Here is a 21,225-nt window from a genome sequence, read left to right as displayed (position 1 = left end):
CACTCTTAAGTCTTCAGCCAAAGTCACATAATCAAGCAATAGGCCTTCATTCGATTGTGGTGGACAACTAGTAGATGGGTTTTGTTTAGTAAACTCATACAGTTTTGTTTTTGTTTTTTAATTTCGGGAAGTTTGCAGTCTCTTTTTCACATTGCTGGTGAAAACAGTGTGCATGTTGAGAGAGAGTTGATAGTGGGAGCAATGGAATAAGTCTCAGGTTGTGTGATGATTCTAACACTGGGACAAAAGGACAATAACAACACTCTTTTTTGTGTGTAACAAAGATAGAGAGAGAGGCAGAGAGATGGACAGATAGGGAAAGACAGACAGGAAGGGAGAGAGATGAGAAACATCAATTCTTCTCTGTGGCACCGTAGTTGTTCATTGATTGCTTTCTCATATGTGCCTTGATCAGGGGCCTACAGCAGACCGAGTGACCCTTGTTCAAGCCAGTGACCTTGGATGCAAGTGGTGAGAGCGGTGCTCAAACCAGATGAGCACGTGCTCAAGCTGGCGACCTCGGGGTTTTGAACCTGGATCCTCTGCTTCCCAGTTAGATGCTCTATCCACTGTGCCATCGCCTGGTCAGGCTAGAACAACATTCTTAATATTTATAATACGCAACATAGAAACATTGTTAATAATCAGTATTTTGTTTGTGTGTGTGTGTGCGTGCGTGCGTGCTCACACACACAGAGAAATCCCATGATGTACATGATTATTCAGATTTCAGAGTTTTTGAATTCCTGCCTAAAACCACCTTATAGCAACAAATCTTTGACATTTCATGCTCAAAAACTGCACTTTGCCAGGTAATTTGATATTGTGGAGAATACTGTCGGCTACTCCACACGACATCCCCTTATTGTGGATTCAAGAAGAATATTCTCTCCAGCTTACCTCTTGGAGAAGTTGTGCTGCTTCTTAGCAGCTGCTGAAATACTGCCAATATTTTGGGAACTTTGAAGTATGCCTCCTTTAGCTTTGGCCCCTGGAGAATTCAGGGTCCACTTGCCATCTATACTTTTGTACAGGAGTTTCTGGTGTACACTTTGGTATAGTAATTTGTCCCATTTTAATTTACTTGTCTGCCATACATTTCCCTTTTCTTTTTGGCGTTTTTTTCTATGGTATTTTTTTTTTTTTTTGTAAAAAATAATACAAATTAGAGGGGAAAAGGTAAAATAATGAAAGAAACTATAGATGCAGTAAAATTAGAAGGAGAGAAAGGAAAGAAGGAAAAGAAAATAACAAATGAGCCAAACAATTATAGAATTAATTTAGACTACAAATTATAGAATATCTTTGTACTATGTAAATAGCTCAGGAAATAATTTACACACAACCACTAATTTCTTTCTTTCCTTCCTTCTTTCTTTCTTTCTTTCTTTCTTTCTTTCTTTCTTTCTTTCTTTCTTTCTTTCTTTTTTTTTTTTACAGAGACAGAGAGAAAGTAAAAAAGAGGGATAGACAGGGACAGACAGACAGGAATGGAGAGAGATGAGAAGCATCAATTTTTAGTTTTTCGTTGTGGCACCTTAGTTGTTCATTGATTGCTTTCTCATATGTACCTTGACCGTGAGGCCACAGCAGACTGAGTAACTCCTTGCTCAAGCCAGTGACCTTGGCTCTAAGTTGGTGAGCTTTTTTTGCTCAAACCAGATAAGCCTAAGCTCAAGCTGGCGACCTTGGGGTCTCGAACCTGGGTCCTTCACATTCCAGTCCGACGCTCTATCCACTGCACTACCACCTGGTCTGAACCCCACTAATTTCTTAACAAATTCAATCCTGGAATGCTTTCCCCCAGTGTTCTTTTTGCCTTACCTTGTCATAAACTTACTTTGGTATGAGTTTCTGTTGGGTGAGCACCAAGTCTTGTTGAATTTTGAATCCTCCCAGCCCACCTCAATGTTTAGCACTTGGTCTAGGACATAATAGAAGCTCAGTAAGTAGGCACTGATTGAAATACATTATGCAGTACTGAGATTTTCAGGATGGTAGGAAATATTTTGATACTTATGATTCTTTTCATTATTTCACCAGAAGCACAATAATCAGGTTAAAAAAAACAAACTAGTACTTATGATGAGGGTGGAAGACAGTTATGTTGATGATTTTCCTTCACATGGGAAGGACACAGATCTTTCATATTCAGCAGCTGAGTGGATTTATATGCCCCCCAGGCAGAATGTGGCCAGGGTAATGCTATAGATAATGTAATTAATTAACCCCTTTGTAGTCTTAGAATTTCAAACTTCTAGGTAATGACATTTGTATAGTAATTTCTCTTGGTTCTATATAAGATCTTTAGTAGAATTCCAAAATGAATTTTTACATTTAAATGTAAATAAATGGTGGCCTGACCTGTGGTGGCACAGTAGATAACATCAACCTGGAATGCTGAGGTTGCTGGTTCAAAACCCGGAGCTTTCCTGGTCACGACACATATGAGAATCAACTACAACAAGTTAATGCTTCCTCCTCCCCTTCTTTCTTTCCCTCCCCCTTTCTCTCTCTCTGTTTCCCTCTCTCCTCTCTCAAAAAATAAAATAAAATACTCAGAAGTAAATGGTGGAAGTAAAGCAGTGAAAGTTATTAAAACAAACACTTGATAAATGTAGATAAAAGTGGCTTAGTACAGGCCTGACCTGTGGTGGTGCAGTGGATCAAGCGGTGACCTGGAATGCTGAGGTTGCCAGTTCAAAACCCTGGGCTTGCCCGGTCAAGGTATATATGGGAGTTGATGCTTCTTGCTCCTCCCCCTCTTCTCTCTCTCTCTCTGTCTTTCTCTCTCTCAATCTCTCTCTCTCTGTCTCTCTTCTCTAAAATGAATAAATAAGTAAAAATAATTTTTAAAAAGTGGCTTAGTACAATAAACTATATCTTACATGATCGTTGTATTCTGGAAATCCTTGGTAAATGCCCACAGTGATGTAATCTTTGCTTTGTAACTTCAATTCTGGTTTGTTTTGATAATAACCATCTCTTTTTAAATGAATGATGATTTCAAATTCTTGGAGAAAAATAACCTTATTTTATATGAGCCAGTGATTTTGAAATGACTTAATTCTTTAGAATGTGCTCAGAGTAAATCCCTAGCAGGATATGGGTACATAGAGAGACCCACTGAGTGAGTGACTTGTTGAGATGAGGATTGTCTAGCCAGCCAGTCCTCCTAATGAAGCCAGAGATTGGAGTGTCTTCTCATAGGCCACAGCAGAATAAAATGCAATGCATACTGGGAACAGCCCAGCTAATAGAGGAACCAGACCTAGAAAATTGTAAAAATAAAAACGCATACACAATTTATATAAATTTACTAACTTATAGCTATTCTTAAAATGTATTAGTCTTAAAAATTGGCCACTAGTTTTAATGTTTACTACTGAGAAATGTCACATGATAAAAAGTCCCCCTTATAAAAACTCTTTTTCATGTGCGAAGTCTCTCCTGTTTTTCCTTTTCTCTTTCCCACTTCCTTTTCACTCCCCCCATCTTTCTTTCCATTCATTTGTATTTCTAAAATTGAGAGAACATAGAGCTAAATAATTCTTTGGCTGTTGTATTACAATTCTACACATTCTGAATACATTTTTATTTCACTTAAAAAATATTTTTCTTTGAGGGAGAGAGGCAGGGAGGGAGAGACAGGAACATTGAGAACATTGAGCTGCTCTGGGGAATCAAACCATCAACTTACGTTCTCTGGGATGATGCTCCCACCAACTGAGCTGTCTGGCCAGGGCTTAATTTCTTTTGATTTATTTTTTCAGAGAGACAGAAAAAGAAAGGGAGACAAAAATATTTTTTACCTCAACTGTTCTCTCAATTGTGGAAATCAGTGGTATTAATGTATCTAGTATTGATTTGTATTAATGGTATTCATAGTAGCTATTTAATTATGTGCCTTTAAATAGTTGTATTAGAAATATCCAATATAATCTTGCCCAAATGTCATTTCAATGCCAATAAAAACTGATGAATAGACTAGAGATAGTGAATAAAATCCTGTTCTTTCGCTTCTGAAACAATATCCAATCAAAGGTCTTTTGCTGAAAATGACACTGGTTTCCCTAGTTTAATTTTAGAAGATAATATATAACAAAACTAGTTCACGATTGTCACATTAATGAGTGGGGTGACTGTAGAAAACACATTTAGTGTCAGGCAGAGGACGGTGTCAGTAAGAGGTTCACAATTTGTGATCCAAGCTCCTTGGCCTCTACTTCTCATTTCCTTTTTCTTTACCTTCTTGATTATTTTTATTTCCTTTTTGAATTGGTTTGTTCAGTTTGTGTTTAGAAAGTAATGTTCTGCTGAAAGATACAATACATATTTCATCCTAGGTGTGGTTAGTGAATACAGGAAATGAGTAGACTTAATTTCAGATGAGTCTCAAATATAGTCTCAAATATACCTTATTTTTTCTATATCAATAAGTTTTTTCAAGTTTGACCACAGAATAGGACTGTGAGTTTTTGAATTGAGAGACACAGCCATCAGGCAGCTGACAGTTGAAGGTACAACTGACAAGATATTCAATTTTGGGAAATTTAAGGCTTTAAAGAATATGGCCCATGTACAGACTTTGTAAGATAACTGCCTACTAGACTTGGCTTTTGTGACTGTTTCTGATTGTAGGTGTAGGGATTTGGATAGCTAGGGGTAAACTGTTTATAAATAGTAAATAGTTTTATAATGAATATTCACATAGACTTATTTGACTCAAGTCATACTCTGTCACTCCAGATATAACACATATGTTATCAGGATATACGTACAGCTATAGATATATCTGAAGATATGCATAGAACCAAAACATTCCTATTCCTTTCTTTCTGTTCTTTCCTTTGGGCGTACTGCTGTACTTTGGTCCGGGTCAGATTGGGAGCCCCAGTAGCACATGGTCTGAGTAGGAGGTCTCTCTCTCCCCTCCCCACCCTGGTGTCTGGTGGGAAGCCACAAATTCAGGGGATTTCCAATAAATAGAAATTCACTGCTACAACTGCAACCACCAGATACAAAGATCAGTAGGATAGAAAATTCGAGTCTTATCTCAGGTAGGATAATTTTGTTTTGACAGACCCAGGGGCAGTAAGAAGGACATATGCAAGGGAAAGACTGGAGAAGAAGGAAATTTTACCTGGTTTCTTATAATGAAAAAGCAAATTCATTGAACACGGAAAAAAATGCTCTGCTAAGTATCTTTTGTGGACTAAGTGGGAAGGAATGAGAAAGAGATAGATGGAATTTGGACAGGTTTGTTAAAATCCTTCCTCCCACACTATCCACGGAAATGGATTGCTTGACCCTAAATGTCCATTACATTGATCCGAGTCACCAAATCTGAGTTTGAGTTAGTAGATAAACATTTCCACTCAGAAGATGATTTTTTTTTTGAGATTTTTATTTATTGATTTTAGAATGAGGAGCGTGAGAGAGAGAGAGAGAAGTCAGGGAAAGGGAGGAATGGAAAACACCAACTCATAGTTGCTTCTCATATGTACCTTAACCAGGGAAACCAGGGGTCTTGAACCTGCGACCTCAGCATTTTAGGTCGTCACCTTATCCACTGGGCCACCACAGGTCAGGCAGAGGATGGTGTCAGTAAGAGGTTCACAATTTGTGATCCAAGCTCCTTGGCCTCTACCTCTCATTTCCTTTTTCCTTACCTTCTTTATTTTCTTTTTGAATTGGTTTGTTCAATTTGTGTTTAGAAATAAAAGGCCTGTTTTATCAAAGGGCAAAGCAGGGGTATGGTGGTTGGTAATTCTCATTCTCATTCTCTATCGAAATGTAATTGCTATGCCTTTTTTTTAATTTACACTTTAACAGATACAGATATTTGAATAGGAAAATCTAGCTAATTTACATCTGTGTCAGAAAAGTATACCCTTTGGGTTTTTTTTTTAAATTACTAAATCTACATTTTAAAAAATGAAAAAGAAGAAGAAACCTGACCAGATGGTGGTGCAGTGGATAGAGCACCGGACTGGGATGCTGAGGACCCAGGTTCAAAACCCCAAGGTGGCTGGCTTGAGCATGGGCTCATTCAGCTTGAGCATGGGGACATTGGCTTGAGCGTGGGATCATAGACATGACCCCATGGTCACTGGCTTGAAGCCCAAGGTCACTGTCTTGAGCAAGGGGTCACTGGCTCAGCTGGAGCCCCCTGGTGTAGGCGCATGTGAGAAAATAATCAATGCATAACTAAGGTACCATAATGAAGAATTGATGCTTCTTCTATCTCTTCCTTCCTGTCTGTCTATTCCTTCCTGTGCCCCTCCCTCTCTCTCTCTCTCTCTCTCTCTCTCTCTCTCTCTCTCTGAGAAAAAAAAGAAAGAAAAGAAAAGAAGAAGAAAGAAGAAAAAGAAGTCAGTGGGGGCACTAATGAAAGGTCTCTCCTTGTCCCAGAAGAGCCTAAGCTCTATGTCAATCAGGGGTCCCTGATTCGACTTCCCCATACAGTGGGACACTCCTGCTTATCAGCAGGGCTGGCAGCCTCTTCGAGACTATTCTTGAGGTGGCTATGAGAATTCTACTTATCAGTGCCGAGACTGCCACCAGAGGAAAGACATGACCGATACACAAGTTAGTTGCAAGAATCACACAGGCAGTTTATTGCTCACAAATCCTTTTGGGGTGCCTAGGTACAGTTTAAGGGGGCCCCGTCAGTGTGCTCTCTCTGCGGTCTTTGGTCAGAGCGGTGTGGAGACAGTCCTCCTCAATGTTGGAGTCTGGGCAACTACTGCAGTAGGGGGGCCCCTTAGCTTTAGTACCTTTTCCGGCCAACGCCTTCTAACAGGTGTCAATCTACAGGATTATCACCTCAACCCACCTCCTAACAGTTGTCAATTTACAGGATTATCACCTCAAGCCACTATTTTGGGAGTTCCTTGCAGGGAGCCCTTTTTATGTTAACTTACTGAAATGTTGCATCAAACCACTTTTAAGATGTTCCTAGGGAAGCCTCCTGTCTATATCAACCCACAGAGTTATGAATGACATCAAGCCACGTCTTATCTGTATGTAACTTCACACACACACTAACTGAGCCCTGCACGAAAGGCAGAGGCTGTTTATCACATCTGTACATACTGCATAATTCCTATCCAGGCGGCATAACTTTATTTAATTTCCTTAATTGCTTTGAATATTATATCCCAGTTATTTTTATATATCTTCCATATTTTTCTATATTTCTATATATTTAATTACTATTATCTGATATTACTGCAACATTCCTGTACTTCTGAAGAGCTTTGGAGCCATTCCTAACTTTCATACCTATAACCTTCTAACGTTCCCTAGACCCCCCCTTCAATGTATACAGTATTCCAGCATTTGAGCTACTGATGCAACAACGGCTTGCAGATCTGTCTTAGGATTTTTTTTCTTAATATGTAGAGAGCCCATGGGACATCAGGAATTCTCTAGCCAGTACTTTTAAAATTATTCATTTGTCAAAGTACAGAGCCTTTAAAACGGAGGTCCCCATGTTGCCTCTTCTTAGTTTCTCTCTCCTTTATATGTTACTATAACAGCATTGGTTTTCTTGTCTCCCTTTCATTGCTTCTGTGGAAATTTATCCTTCTCTATATTTCTTTCCCGCAACTCCCCCAGCTCAGTGTATCTCTTGGCACAGGGCTACCGATAAGCCCTGTAGAAAATAGAACGAAACAGAAGTATTCAGCAGTGTGGCTAATGCTATAACAATAGTATTTAGAATAGCAAAACCCCAAATTGTATAATATTCCAAAATATAATATTGCGCTTCTATTGAAATAATGATTATAAAGAATTTATGGTGATAGGGGAAAATGTTTATTATATAATATTATAGCAACCATGAAGCTCTGATTAATATAATCTCAGCTACTTACAAAAGTATATCCATAGAAAAAAAGTTGGGAGATAGTATGCCAAAATATACCAAGATTATTCTTAACTGTTGGGGTATTTTACAAATAGTCTGCCATGAGCATGTATTTCTAGCAAAAATTACTGCCAACCGAGAGATTCAGAACCTGCCCAGCACAGAGCTAGGTCTGTGTGTGGCTATTATCATTAAATCCTTGGTATACTCTATCCAGTAGATATTAATTTTATTTCACATAGAAGAAACCCACATCTCAGAAATTCTGTGCAAATTATATTAGATCACACAGCTAGCACTAATAGTACATAACCCTATTTTACAGATGAAAATATTGAAGTTCAGAGAGATTAATTAGCTTGCTCAACATCATTTTACAAGTCACAGGACATATTTGAATTCAGACCGTCTGACCCCAGATGTCCTGGTGTTTCCAACATATCATCCATAGGCTTCTCTGAAAACAAAGACAATGACAACAAAAAAACAGATTATAAAGCGTAAGAAAGAAACAGAAGGCTATCAACAGGAAAGAAAGAAAAGTATTTTGTTTCTGCATTAGTACCTGAGCTAGTTAGCTGTTCCCTTTGATTATTACACAATGCTTTCATAATATCTGTGTTCTGAGAATTTCACAATTCAGGTAGGAAATGTTTTCTGGTGTCTCAGTAAATGTTTTTGTTGTTCTACATAGTAACAATCCTTTTTTGATACTAATTGCACTTCAAGCAGAATTGGAAAGTTTGTATCTATTCTCAATCTGCAAAGAAAGCATGCTCCGGTACTATACTCATATGTTTTTTTCCTTAACTAACAGTTTTCTGTCTGTTGTTGGGCTAAAAAATTCAAATAAAAAGTGCAAACATTACTGCCATAAACACAGTATGTCATCAAACACTGCTGTGGGAAGGCCAAGATAGATAAGAAATAATGAGGTTGATAGATTCATTAGCATTTGAATGATGAAACATGTATATGTGTTGCTCCTTTGATCAATACTGCCCTGGAGGGAAAGTACTGTATTTAATTGTCTTTCCCAGACCTTCCACTGTGGATATCTGGTTGCTATGCAATCCTGTAGCAGGACATTTCCTTGCTCAGCATTGTAGAATTCTAGCTCCTATTTCCTCACCAGTGACGGCACCTATTTGAGGGAACGTCTGAAAAGGCATGAACAGAATTGCCGGGAATGTGCTCAGGAGATATCTCCTTTATTTTCTATTGCCTCGACGACTCAGCGAGCAGGCATGCTGTGGGTGAACACGTCATATCATCCTGAGTAGTTATTAAATTTGAATGATTTTATTATACATGTTGGGCTGTGTATGACAGTTTCCGACTTATAATTTTTTAGGCTTTAAAAAAAGATGGTGCAAAAGTGATATGCATTTGGCAGAAACTTCACCTCGAACTTTGGATTTTGATCTTTTTCCCGGCTTGTGCTAGGCAGTAGGCACGCTTGTGAGGCTGGGCAGAGGCCGTGAGCTGAGCTCCTGGGCAGAGTAGCTCCTGGGCAGCGCTCAGAGGCAAATCACCCATGCTCCAGTGCAGTTGATTGCCAGCATTTTCTCGCTATTGTGTTCTGAACATGTTTAAGGTAAGCTAGGCTAGGCTGTGATGATTGGTAGGTTAGGGTATTAAATACATTTTCTTTTCTTTTATATATATATATGTTTTGCTTAAATGTAATTTTATTTCTTTATTTCTTTATTTATTTTAGTAAGGAGAGAGAGAGAAGGGGGGAGGAGCAGGGAGCAGCAACTCCCATACGTGACTTGACCAGACAAGTCCAGGGTTTCAAACTCACAACCTCAGTGTTCCAGGTCAGCACTTTACCCACTGCACCACCACAGGTCAGGTCATTTCCTTTCCTTTTCTTTTCTTTTCTTTTTTTAATGTTTGAAATTCAAATAACTTACGAAATTGAAAATACAATTCTTAAAACTGCTTTAATAGTCAAAACCCTTTGTTATAAAAGTACTAAAAAGTCTTTCAAGATAAGGCAGAAGCAGTTCTAGGTTCATAAAACTATATTTGACTTGAGACTTCATCTTTTAAATTGTAAAGAATGGAAGAAAATCAGTTATTTACAGAAAACTATCTCCATACGTACTCAGAGATACAAATTTAGCGACTGAAGGCTTTTGAAGAGTCTGTTGGAATCTCAGAAGCAGTTTTCAAAGAGCTCTGTTTTATTTTCTTAGATTTTAAAAATGCCTAAGATCCTTCTTCATCCTGGATCTTGGGAATCAGATAGTACTTTAAATGTCCCATATCAGCAATTTCAGACTCTACTGTGAGGGTACAGCCACAGCCATACTGAGCACTACTGTAGGAGAGGGTGGAGTAGCTTTGTAAAGAAGTTCAGATATCTCAGTGCAAAAGTTAACGAACCGGCTCATTCACCTCTATAACAGTTTTCCTCTTTATCGACTTACTTGTTTGTCACAACTTAAAATTTCCATTGCCAAGATCCCCACTCGCAGAAAATTTCACTCCATCTTTTGCACAGGAAATTACAACAGCATCTCCAATATGACCGAGATCTCAGCATATAAGTGCAGACTCACCAGAAGGCATCGTTACTACAAAACTATACCCTTCTTCTGGAATTCCATAAGACCTAAATCCATTCACTTCATTTTATAGATTGAAACCTTTTCTTGATTTGGAGCTTCAAATACAAGTGCCAAGGTGTCCACATTCTCTTTAGCTCTTAGGATAATGGTGTCTTCGTTGCCAGCGCATTTTAGAATTTGGGACATGCTGGTGAGGTCCACAGCCACGGCCAGGTTGTGCTTGCAGTGGTCCATGCGGAAGCCCTCGGAGCGCAGGGTGAGCTGCCCCAGAGACGTGGGATGAGTCCTCGCTCTGCAGTTGTGTGCCGCTCTAGCTGATGTCCCAGCAGGCCTCACTGATGAGGTCTTTGAGCGCCTCCATCACCTTTTTCAGGATGGACTCCTGGGCCAGGGCACTTCAAACGTGATGGCGAAGTTGAAACAATGTGGCTAGAGGTGAAGGGAAAGAGGAGGGGTAGCCAGCTTAGGCTTCACGGAGTGAGAGCCAGCCAGCTATGCGGTGGTGAGAGCCTGAGATCAAGGAAGAGCTATTAAGTGCATTTTCAACTGCGTGATTTCTTCAACTGACATGGGTTTGTTGGGTCTTACCCCCATCGCATAAGTTCCACAGGTACTCTGAATGCTGCCTTTTGTAGAGACCTTTCCTTTTGTGAGTTCCTAAGACCTTTGCCAACTTTGCGAGTACAGACAAGGCCAAGGCCATGTTTTACTGTGGTAAAAGTCAACTGCTGTAGAGTCCAAGAGACCTGGCATAAAGTACTGACACCACTGTTTCCACCACTGTTTCCTAGCTGTGTGATGTTCAAGGAATTATTCATCTCTGTGTGCCTTGGTTTCCCCATCTGTGAGATGGGGGCATTAATATCTTTCTCATGGAATTTTGAAGAGAATTAAATGAATAGCACAAATAAAATGTCTGACTTAGTATGTAAGTTATTTTCTTTCTACCTTTTACCTCTTCCCAGTTATCTGTCCTGACAAAGTGGTCAGAGTGAACTAGTATACATTGTTACTAATCTGAAACGAGACAGGCTGCCAAAAGATTATTCCAATGATTTTAATAATCTAAAACAAGACTGGTTGCAAAAGATTATAAATTTTTTTTAAAAATAATTTTATATTTTTAATGGGGTGACATCAATAAATCAGGATACATATATTCAAAGATAACATGTCCAGGTTATCTTGTCATTCAATTATGTTGCATACCCATCACCCAAAGTCAGATTGTCCTCTGTCACCTTCTATCTAGTTTTCTTTGTGCCCCTCCCCCTTCCCTCTCCCTCTCCCCCCTCCCCCCCTAACCACCACACTCTTATCAATGTCTCTTAGTCTCACTTTTATGTCCCACCTACGTATGGAATAATGCAGTTCCTGTTTTTTTTTCTGATTTACTTATTTCACTTCGTATAATGTTATCAAGATCCCACCATTTTGCTGTAAATGATCCGATGTCATCATTTCTTATGGCTGAGTAGTATTCTATAGTGTATATGTGCCACATCTTCTTTATCCAGTCACCTATTGATGGGCTTTTTGGTTGTTTCCATGTCCTGGCCACTGTGAACAATGCTGCAATGAACATGGGGCTGGATGTGTCTTTACGTATCAAAGTTTCTGAGTTTTTGGGGTATATACCCAGTAGAGGGATTGCTGGGTCATAAGGTAGTTCTATTTTCAGTTTTTTGAGAAACCACCATACTTTCTTCCATAATGGTTGTACTACTTTACATTCCCACCAATAGTAAATGAGGGTTCCTTTTTCTCCACAGCCTTCCAACATTTGCTATTACCTGTCTTGTTAATAATAGCTAATCGAACAGGTGTGAGGTGGTATCTCATTGCAGTTTTGATTTGCATTTCTCTAATAACTAAAGAAGATGAGCATCTTTTCATATATCTGTTGGCCATTTGTATTTCTTCCTGGGAGAAGTGTAAGATTATAAATTTTTAAAACTAGAAATGGATGATATGACTTTTCTGGGGTGGGGGCAGGTCAGAGGATTGCCTACTTCAAGCTGTTTTAAAATTATTTGCCACAGGGTGAGCCAATTGACAGATAGGAGTAGTTTCAGGCCGATGGCAGTCAGTAGTCAATGTGTGATATCCATGTGCCAACATTCTGTAAGTGGATACTTGAGAATTTCTTACATTTAGTTTCTTTGTTTATGAACTGGTGGCACACAGGGATGGGGTAATCCAGGAGTTAATGGAGGGCAAATTCTAAAATGCTCCAAAACTTATCTTGCTATAGAGGAGGATGCCCGTGCGTACCAGGTTTCTGCTTGTTAATTTCTATGGTTGCTGCTACTGGGGAAATTGTCCTCATTTGCATTGTCTTTCAGTGACCTACCTGGAGGCAAACACCTGCAGATACTTTATGTTCACAGAAAGTATCACTTGGGACAGAAAGTCACATCCATTCAGTGCAACCGGTTATGTTAGAATAACATTATGGGCAAATATTTCAAGGCTTAACACTTCAGACGATCACTACACGTACTATTTTGCCCTCTCTTATTGCTCGTAAGTCATGTATATCGCGTCCAATGTAACTTCTTGGCCTCGCCTTTGCCCTGCCTTTTTCAGTTTTGAGATGGAATTTTTACAGTTAATTGTAGGAATTCACACTGCATTCATATATTTTAAGAGGGAGGATAAAGTCCCTGGTGAAAAAATGATTTGATTTCAGTTGAAAATAAAGAATGAGTTTCAAAAAATAATAAAAAAGAAATGCGTTTGGAAATGTGAATAGGTATGTTCCTTATAAATTATGCATGTGTGCATGATTACATATTAAAGAGAATCTGTTAGTCATAAAAGTTATCATTTGCATATGGTTTCATATATAAATGTGGTTTATTCTAAATACAAGTGTATAGGCATACATATGAAAAATATATATTGTCTACCTAATTGTAATTTATGAATTTTACATTTTAAGAAAAATTGCCTGGAAAGGAAAATTTTGAATGTATATTAACATTTCTTAAATGGATAAGTTCCTTTCTAAAAACTATTTCCCTAGGCTGTTTATAACATTCTTCAAAATAAAAGTTTGGAGTGAAATGTTTCTTTTCTTGAATGAATGTTCAAAATCTCTTTTTATTTTTATTTATTTATTTGTTTGTTTGTTCTGTTGGGGTTTTTTTTGTTTTTGTTTTTTTGTGTGTGTGTGTTCTTAATAGCCATAGGAAAATAGATTCAGTGGGTTTGGGGTTATAAAAGATTTTTTTTAAAAAAACACTCCCTTCATATTGTCAAGATACTGTTTGCATTGAAGCTGTAAACTTTATGTTTGGCTTAAGTTACAGAGCCCACTGAAGGAGGAAAATTCAGCCATATTTAAAGAAAATAAGAATTTTTGAAGTGATCATAACTTAAATTAACATGTTTACCACAAATGTAGTAGAAATGTAATTGGTTATTTTTTTCCAATGGTTGAAACAATAAAAAAGTATGCTTTAAAGACATTTTTCCCTTAGGCAGCTATACTTAAAAGTTCTTGTCTTAGGGTTTGGCTTTTGGTTTGGAGCATTCTTAACCATGAAAATAGATAATAAAATTTTGGGTAATTTATATCATGTAGTATTTACCAATTATTCTTTTTATTGATATTGAAAAGCATCAGGTAAATCTTCTAAAAACTACTAGTAGTAGATTGCATTCATCTGTATATTGATGAGGAATCTAGACACAGAAAGGTGATATTTTGTTACCTCTATGTGTAGAGACAGAATGTAGTCATAAATATATTCTATTTAATGGCCCTGGGACTCACATTACAATAGCAACCAACAGATGACCTCCTGTCTCCTGTAAGTCTACAAAGCCCCTGGCCAAGCCATCTTATTCATGATGTTAACCTATTTATTGCCAAGGATAGTTATCCAGTTTATGTGTTAGTCTTTTCTCTTCAATTAGACTGCAACTTCATGAGGATTTATGCTTTCCTATTACCTCCCCAGCCCACTCTGTCCAACATTATACCTTTGATAAGGATCAAGGTTTATTGGGTATTTGGTTGTAAAAAAAATATATCCCTGTGTGTATTATAGTGCAAACAGAATGATTTAGTTTGTCAAGTTAAAACAAAGAAATGAAAGAAAAGCAGAAGATGTTGGAATAAGTAAGACTTTCAAGTAATGATTGATTTTTATTGATGTGATTTATATATCTCAGAATTAAGTATCGCTTATTGTGGCTTCTAATAATGGTCACACTCTGTTTTCTTGTAGGAGGTGTCCTGAGCCCATGTAACGGAATCTGCATTCTCTGCATGAGCAGAGTCTGAGATGCGCTAATCTCGCAGGCTGCGGCTACCCCATGGGGAGGTTGAGGCATTTCTCCTTCTCAGATCAGGTCAAATGAACCCTTGCTTTCAGAAAGGAGTAGTTTGGTTTTGTTTGGATCTGAACTATGCATCCTGGCAGACTGTAATAACGACATGTTTCATATACTTCCTCTTATGTTCATTTCTCTTGTATAGAATCATCCAGCGAGAGAGGTTGGAGTAGGAAACTGGAAATGGACAAGTCTGCCAGGAAAAGATCTGTCCAACCCCAGGTTAGAATTTGAGACCAACTCCACTGATTAGTGGGTTGACAGAATCCCTCCCTCTGATGGAATTAATGCTAATTCTGAAAATCTAAAACCAAAACGCTTTCCAACCCCTGGCTGGCTGGCTGGCGGGAGTCTTCCAAGTCAGAGAGGGGCAGAGACGAAGGCCCATGCCCACACACCGCCTGGCCCTCCCGCAGCCCATTGGTGCCGAGCCGAGTGACAGTTTGCCAGGATCAATTTCTCCCCAAGCAGTCTCTCCTAGTTTCTCCACCAAGACACCTCTCGCGAATCTGAAAGTCTTACTAGACTAATTACCGGTGCCTTCATTTGCAAGTCCTCTTGGCTTTTTTGCTCCTCACCCTTCCCTCCCACCTCCTCTAGCCCCTCTCCTTGGATTTTTCAGCAAGGGAAGAAGAGAGAGGATCAAGGAGGGCTGGGGGGGGGGGGGGGGGGCAGTGAACTTCGCCACAAAATAAGTCAAGGGAGAAATGAAGTACTAATTAAGAAAGCCGGGGTGTTATGCAAATGACTCGTGCACGGAAGGCAGCCTAATGAATGTGCCCGGAGTGGGTGGCGCCGCCGCCGCCGACAGCTGGCTCCCAGGAAGGTCAGGCGCAGGGGGGCGCGCGGGAGCGTAATCCTTCAGATTGGCAGCTCTGCCCCCTGGTCACCGTTTGATTATCTCCCAAATTGCTGTATTTCACAGAGATAATGATTTTTTATGGTCACAGATTTGAAGACAACTGCTGTATCCTCGGGGTTGTCGTTGTGCAAGGAGCCGCTGCTGCTTCTTCCTTCGGAAGAGCGGGGAGGGGAGAGAGGGAGTTTCTCCTTTTCTCTCTCTCTGGCGACTCACTTCCCGGAATGTTTTATTATTATCCTAATGGAAGCAAGCTCTATTATGACGGGGACCGCCCCCGTTCCGAGGGATCCCCACCCTGTCCCCCCTTCCTGAGCCGGGGCTTGGGTCTGGGAGTCTTTTACTCGGGCCTTCCGAGGGGTCCAGGACTTTCTCCCGCGCGTGACAAGGATGGGGCCCGCTCTGCAGAAACCTAACCAACAGTCTGTACTTGAAACAAGGAGAAAAGGAGGGTTCATTGGTGGCTCTCAAAAGTCATATAGGTGTGTATGTGTGTGTGTGTTAGAGTGAGAGACAGAGAGGGAGGGAGGGAGAGAAAGGAAAAGTATTCCCCGTGTATCATGACCCAAGTCCCAGGGTAAGAGCTGAGACAGGCAGGCGCGGAACCTGCAGGTCACCCCCCTCTGACCTGGGTGTGACTCACCCTCTCTTTTGAGTCGTTTACCAAAGCCTTCAAGGTGGGAACCTTTGGCTGGAGCTTCCAAGTAGGATTTTCATTTCATTCTAGTGTAAGAACAATCAGGAAAAATAAGGGCGAAGTTTAACCCTATAATTATTCATTCCCCTTGAAGATTTGTTTGTTTAACATTAAGTTGTATGATCACCTGTGAGCTCAGGGCTTATAATAGGGACGTAGTGCCGATTTTTCCTTGAGTCGGTGACCACTGAAGCTCTGGTCTGAACTTGATTTTTGATTGATCCTGGGGACATTTTTGTAGGAATATTGCACCCAATGTCTGCAAGGATGTTCTTCTGACCTAATAAACATCAAGGTTTTGCAACTGGAAGAACTGCAACCTGAAAACCATTTGTGTTTCCGTTCAGCCTTAATTACTCCAACATTGCCCACATTTGAATATTTATGAAGGGAAGCATTGCCTGGGATTCATATTTTAAATCGCTTCTCTCATCTTAATTGAAAAAGAAGGGAAACAGTGTAAATGAAGCCCACTTGGCTTGAGGTCTTGCTGGTGCTTATCTAGAAAACAGAATGCGGAGGTGGCTGGGTTGTATCCGGTTTCCTATCAATTATTCATTTCCTCCTATTTTTTATTGCTTCTACTACATTTAGTCAATATTCATTTATTTTATTTTAAAATGTACAAGTTATTTATATGTGGTCTCTGTGTGTTTGTTTAGAAAGCTGTCTTTTAGGATTGGGAACAAAAGTGGGGAGGTTCTATCATTTATCTTCCCATGTCTATAGCTAAAAGATATAAAACTAAGTGCTTCTGCAAGTCACTTACCCAGATGTCGGGTAGGTTCTGGCCACTTTTTCTTTTAAACCTGGAAGTCTTGTCTCTACTCCCAGGCGAGTCGACCTGAGTAAGTAGTCTCACTGCAGAGATCAGCGGCTTCTCTGGCTTTTTGGTACACATTCAAATTATGAGAAGCAAAGCCAATTTTTTTTTGGACATTATTTCATTCTTTGAACAGTTTCAATGATTCTTACCAGGTTTTGCTCTCGAAATAAAGAAAAAAAATCTAGCAACGTAATGTGGCAGAGTGAGGGGTTTGGGGTGCTGTAGTAGATGGGGAAGCCAGCTTCCTTGAACAGCTGATACTGAGCTGAGACATGGAAAGTCATGTGCATATCAAAGGGAAGAGTGTCCGGGGCAAAAAACATGGCAGATTTAAAGGTTCTGAGGTCAGGTTATGCATGGCTTGTTTGAGGACTAAGAAGAAGAGTATTTTTGGCCTGACCAGGCAGTGGTGTAGTGGATAGAGCATCAGACTGGGATGCGGAGGACCCAGGTTTGAGACCCTGAGCTCACCAGCTTGAGCACGGGCTCATCTGGTTTGAGCAAAGCTCACCAGCTTGGACCCAAGGTCGCTGGTTCAAGCAAGGGGTTACTCAGTCTGCTGTAGCCTCACGGTCAAGGCACATATAAGAAAGCAATCAATGAACAACTAAGGTGTCGCAACAAAAAACTAATGATTGATGCTTCTCATCTCTCTCCGTTTCTGTCTGTCTGTCCCTATCTATCCCTCTCTCTGACTCTCTCACTCTCTCTCTCTTAAAAAAAAAAAGAAGAAGAGTGTTTTTGGAATGAAGTACAAAAGATAAAAAGGGAGAGAGATGGTGTTTTCAAATAACTTTGTAAAATGTGATTTTTATGCTCACTTTGTTGAAAATGGCCCCTGCTCATGTGATGATGCTTCCATGTGATAGTGCTGATTGCCTTCCTTCTTGGGAAGGGGCTTGCTTATGCTAATTGTGTGCTGGTGGAGGGATTTTACTCTGAAAAGTTTTAAAAGGAGGAGGTAGGAGGCCCTTTTAGAGGAGACCACGTTGTTGTAGGGAAGAGAGGCCACATGGTTGCGGGGAGAAGGCAGCAAGAGGGACACGTGCCGATGACAAAAAGGAGGTGGCTGAGACTAGTGGGACCTTTGATTCTAGGGAAACTTGGATGTGTCGTAGCTTTCTGTGTGATGAATGAGTGGGCTTTGGAGCCCAGTGTGTTTGTGTTTACTCGTTTGCCAAGTGCAAGCTAGGAATAAACAGAATGGCCCACCATCCTTCGACTCTGCCATTTCTTTACCGTCTGCCCAAATTCAATGAGAACCTGCATGTGAATGGCCACGATGGTGGCGGCGGCCCCTGCTATTACAAGTGGGAACTGAGTGTGGATTTGGATTGGGGTCCTGAAAGTTTCACAGATGGTGGGAAGAAGAAGCATGGCTTCTAGTCTAAGTGGAATAGATGCATTTACTCGATCTTCTACAGAAGAACATAGAGGGTTTCCGTTAGCCACGATGTATTAAAACACTGAACATCCTTGCATACAAACTTCTGCATACTATTTTATTTGTTCATTCATTCATTTAATAAATATTATTTATTGAGTGCCTATTTAGTGTGGGGATGCTATCTATGCCAGACATTGGGGATCTGACTGTGGGGAGATCAGAGAAAAATTTTCCCCACATGGAGTCTATAGTATATGAAGTATGTGATCTCCTAGATTTATCCTCAGGATATGTTTTAATTATTTCTTAAGGAAATAGTCTTAGAAATGGAATCACTCCATCAAAAAGATTGTTTATTTCAAGTTACACACATATAAATTATTTATTTAAAAATAAATACCCATCTTACCCTCCAGAAAAGCTGTACCAGTGTAGACACCACCACCAAGTGCATGAAAGTGACTGCTGGCGCACCTCTCTCTTCAGAGGTTTGCTATATACCACTTTACTTTGACAAAAAGCCTGCATTCATACCTGTGTTCACTCACAAACAAACAAGATTCCGGGGTCGATTTTCTCTTGCATGAAAAAAGGAGAAAAGCAAAAGTAGCATTCAGTGTTTGTTTCGTAATGAGCCATGATAGGGTCAGTCTGCATCATTTCTACTTTACATAGACTGTTTTGTTTTTTTTTATCATATCATTCCTGTTTTTACTACATGTGTAAGTAATATTTTAGGTTTTATGTGCTTTTTGGTATAATTTAGTAGGTTATTTTTGGGGGGTCTGGAAATGTTCAAACAATTTTTCCATATAAATTAATAGCCATTGCTTCTTCGCTGTGGGACGTCTCCTAGGAGTGCTCTACTTTCAGATGAGGGGAGGGTGGAACCTATCATTTTTATATTTCGTAAATGTTGCCCCTGAAAGGAAATGTTGGGAAGAGGGGAAAAAAGGTATATCATTTTTTTCCAGTTTGTATTTCTGTAATTATTAATTTAGTTGAATATTTTACATTTAAATTTTCTTTGCCTTACTAAAGAAAAGAATACTTTTATTTGTTGTTTAGTCTCAACACGAAGACTAGATATCACATGTCTTCTCTGTTTTCTACATACCAACTACAGCCACAAAACTAGGGTTCATGAAGCACTTGCACAGTACTAAGTTCTTAAACATGTGATTTCTCCTAATCGCCACTAAACCCAGAGGAAAAGCGACTGTTTTCATTTTAGCCTGTTAGACTGTGAGCACTTGGAGGCAGGGACCATATTTACTTTGCTCACCACTATTTGCCTTTGAGTTTGGCACAGAAATGGGCCTAGAAAAGAAATCATATACATGTGTTACATACTACACTGCTCACAGACATTAGGTGATATTTTAAAATGAATAGGAAGTGATAAAAAAAAAAACATTTTGATTTTCTTTTATTAAACAAGAACATCAGAAAAGCAAACCTCATGTCAAAGAAAGTTGTTGGATTATGCAAATGAGATGCAAAACCAACTCTTATTTCATTGGTGAAAATGCACTGTACAGAAGGCTGAAAGTGCTGGAGTGTCTGCCCGTTCCCTGATCTTGAAAGTGCATTTTGAAATATCCCCTAATTTTTGTAAGCAGTTTATATGTATACATATCAAGTTGAGACTGTAGGACTTGAAATAACAAGTGCCCATAGCTCAGGAATGCTGGAGTAGGAATTTGATCCTGGCCAGACTTACTTCAGTGGCTATGCTCTTAGGCCAGGTGATGTTAGTTATCCATTAACAAACTTCTCTGCCAGCCAAAGGGGTGCAATGCACATCGCCACTTCTGACCTTCCTGGTGCTTACAGTCTGATTGCACTGCAATGTACTTTCTCAGGTTTCTGAAGAAACATGCTGATTTTGTGGACCTGAATCTTTTTTCAGTAGAGTCAATGCCATCAACAAATAATCCAAAATTTACCTCCCTAACCCTGCCTGCCCACTGAGCTCCAGAGTTTTGTATTTCACTGCCTACTTACTCTACCTACATATTTCACCAGCATCTCAAACTTAACCATATCCATGATAGAACTCTATGACAAGCCCACTCTCCCAACCTACTCTTCACCTACGCTCCCCAATCTCAGCAAAGGGTACAACTCATTCATTTAGGTGCTCAGGTAAAAAAATCACCCTTGATTTCCCATCTTCCCTCACATGTCACACATTCCTGAGAAAGGCTACCTTTGAAATATAGTTCAGACTGGGCAGCGTTCACTCCAACATCTGCTCTTGCCATCATTGGGTTTTTCTTACCTACGGGAATCGCCTCAGGGAAGATCAGCTGCTTCCACTTTGGCCTGCTTGCAACCTATGTCCTGCTCAAAACCATCAGCGACTTCTTTTTTTTTTTTTTTTAATTAAAAAAAATTTTTTTTTATTCATTTTAGAGAGGAGAGAGAAAGGGAGAGAGAGAGACAGAGAGAGAAGGTGGGGAGGAGCTGGAAGCATCAACTCCCATATGTGCCTTGACCAGGTAAGCCCAGGGTTTCGAACCGGCGACCTCAGCATTTCCAGGTCGACGCTTTATCCACTGTGCCACCACAGGTCAGGCCACACTGCTTTATTTTTATTCATACCATTTATACTAATCTGACACTAATTACTTGTTTATTACTCTTTATTATCT

The 21,225-nt window shown here is 39.7% G+C and overlaps 1 pseudogene; it reads right to left on the bottom strand.

The window, feature by feature from the left end:
• Positions 1–10,093: 10,093 nt before the first annotated feature.
• On the bottom strand, positions 10,094–20,835 carry LOC136388468 (proliferating cell nuclear antigen-like; annotated as a pseudogene).
• Between the last annotated feature and the right edge of the window lie 390 nt (positions 20,836–21,225).

Source organism: Saccopteryx leptura, chromosome 1 (genome assembly GCF_036850995.1).
Source record: "Saccopteryx leptura isolate mSacLep1 chromosome 1, mSacLep1_pri_phased_curated, whole genome shotgun sequence".
In the NCBI taxonomy this organism is placed as follows: Eukaryota; Metazoa; Chordata; class Mammalia; order Chiroptera; family Emballonuridae; genus Saccopteryx; species Saccopteryx leptura.
The sequence above is the reverse complement of the archived record's forward strand: the minus strand, read 5'-3'. Positions and strand labels throughout refer to the sequence as shown.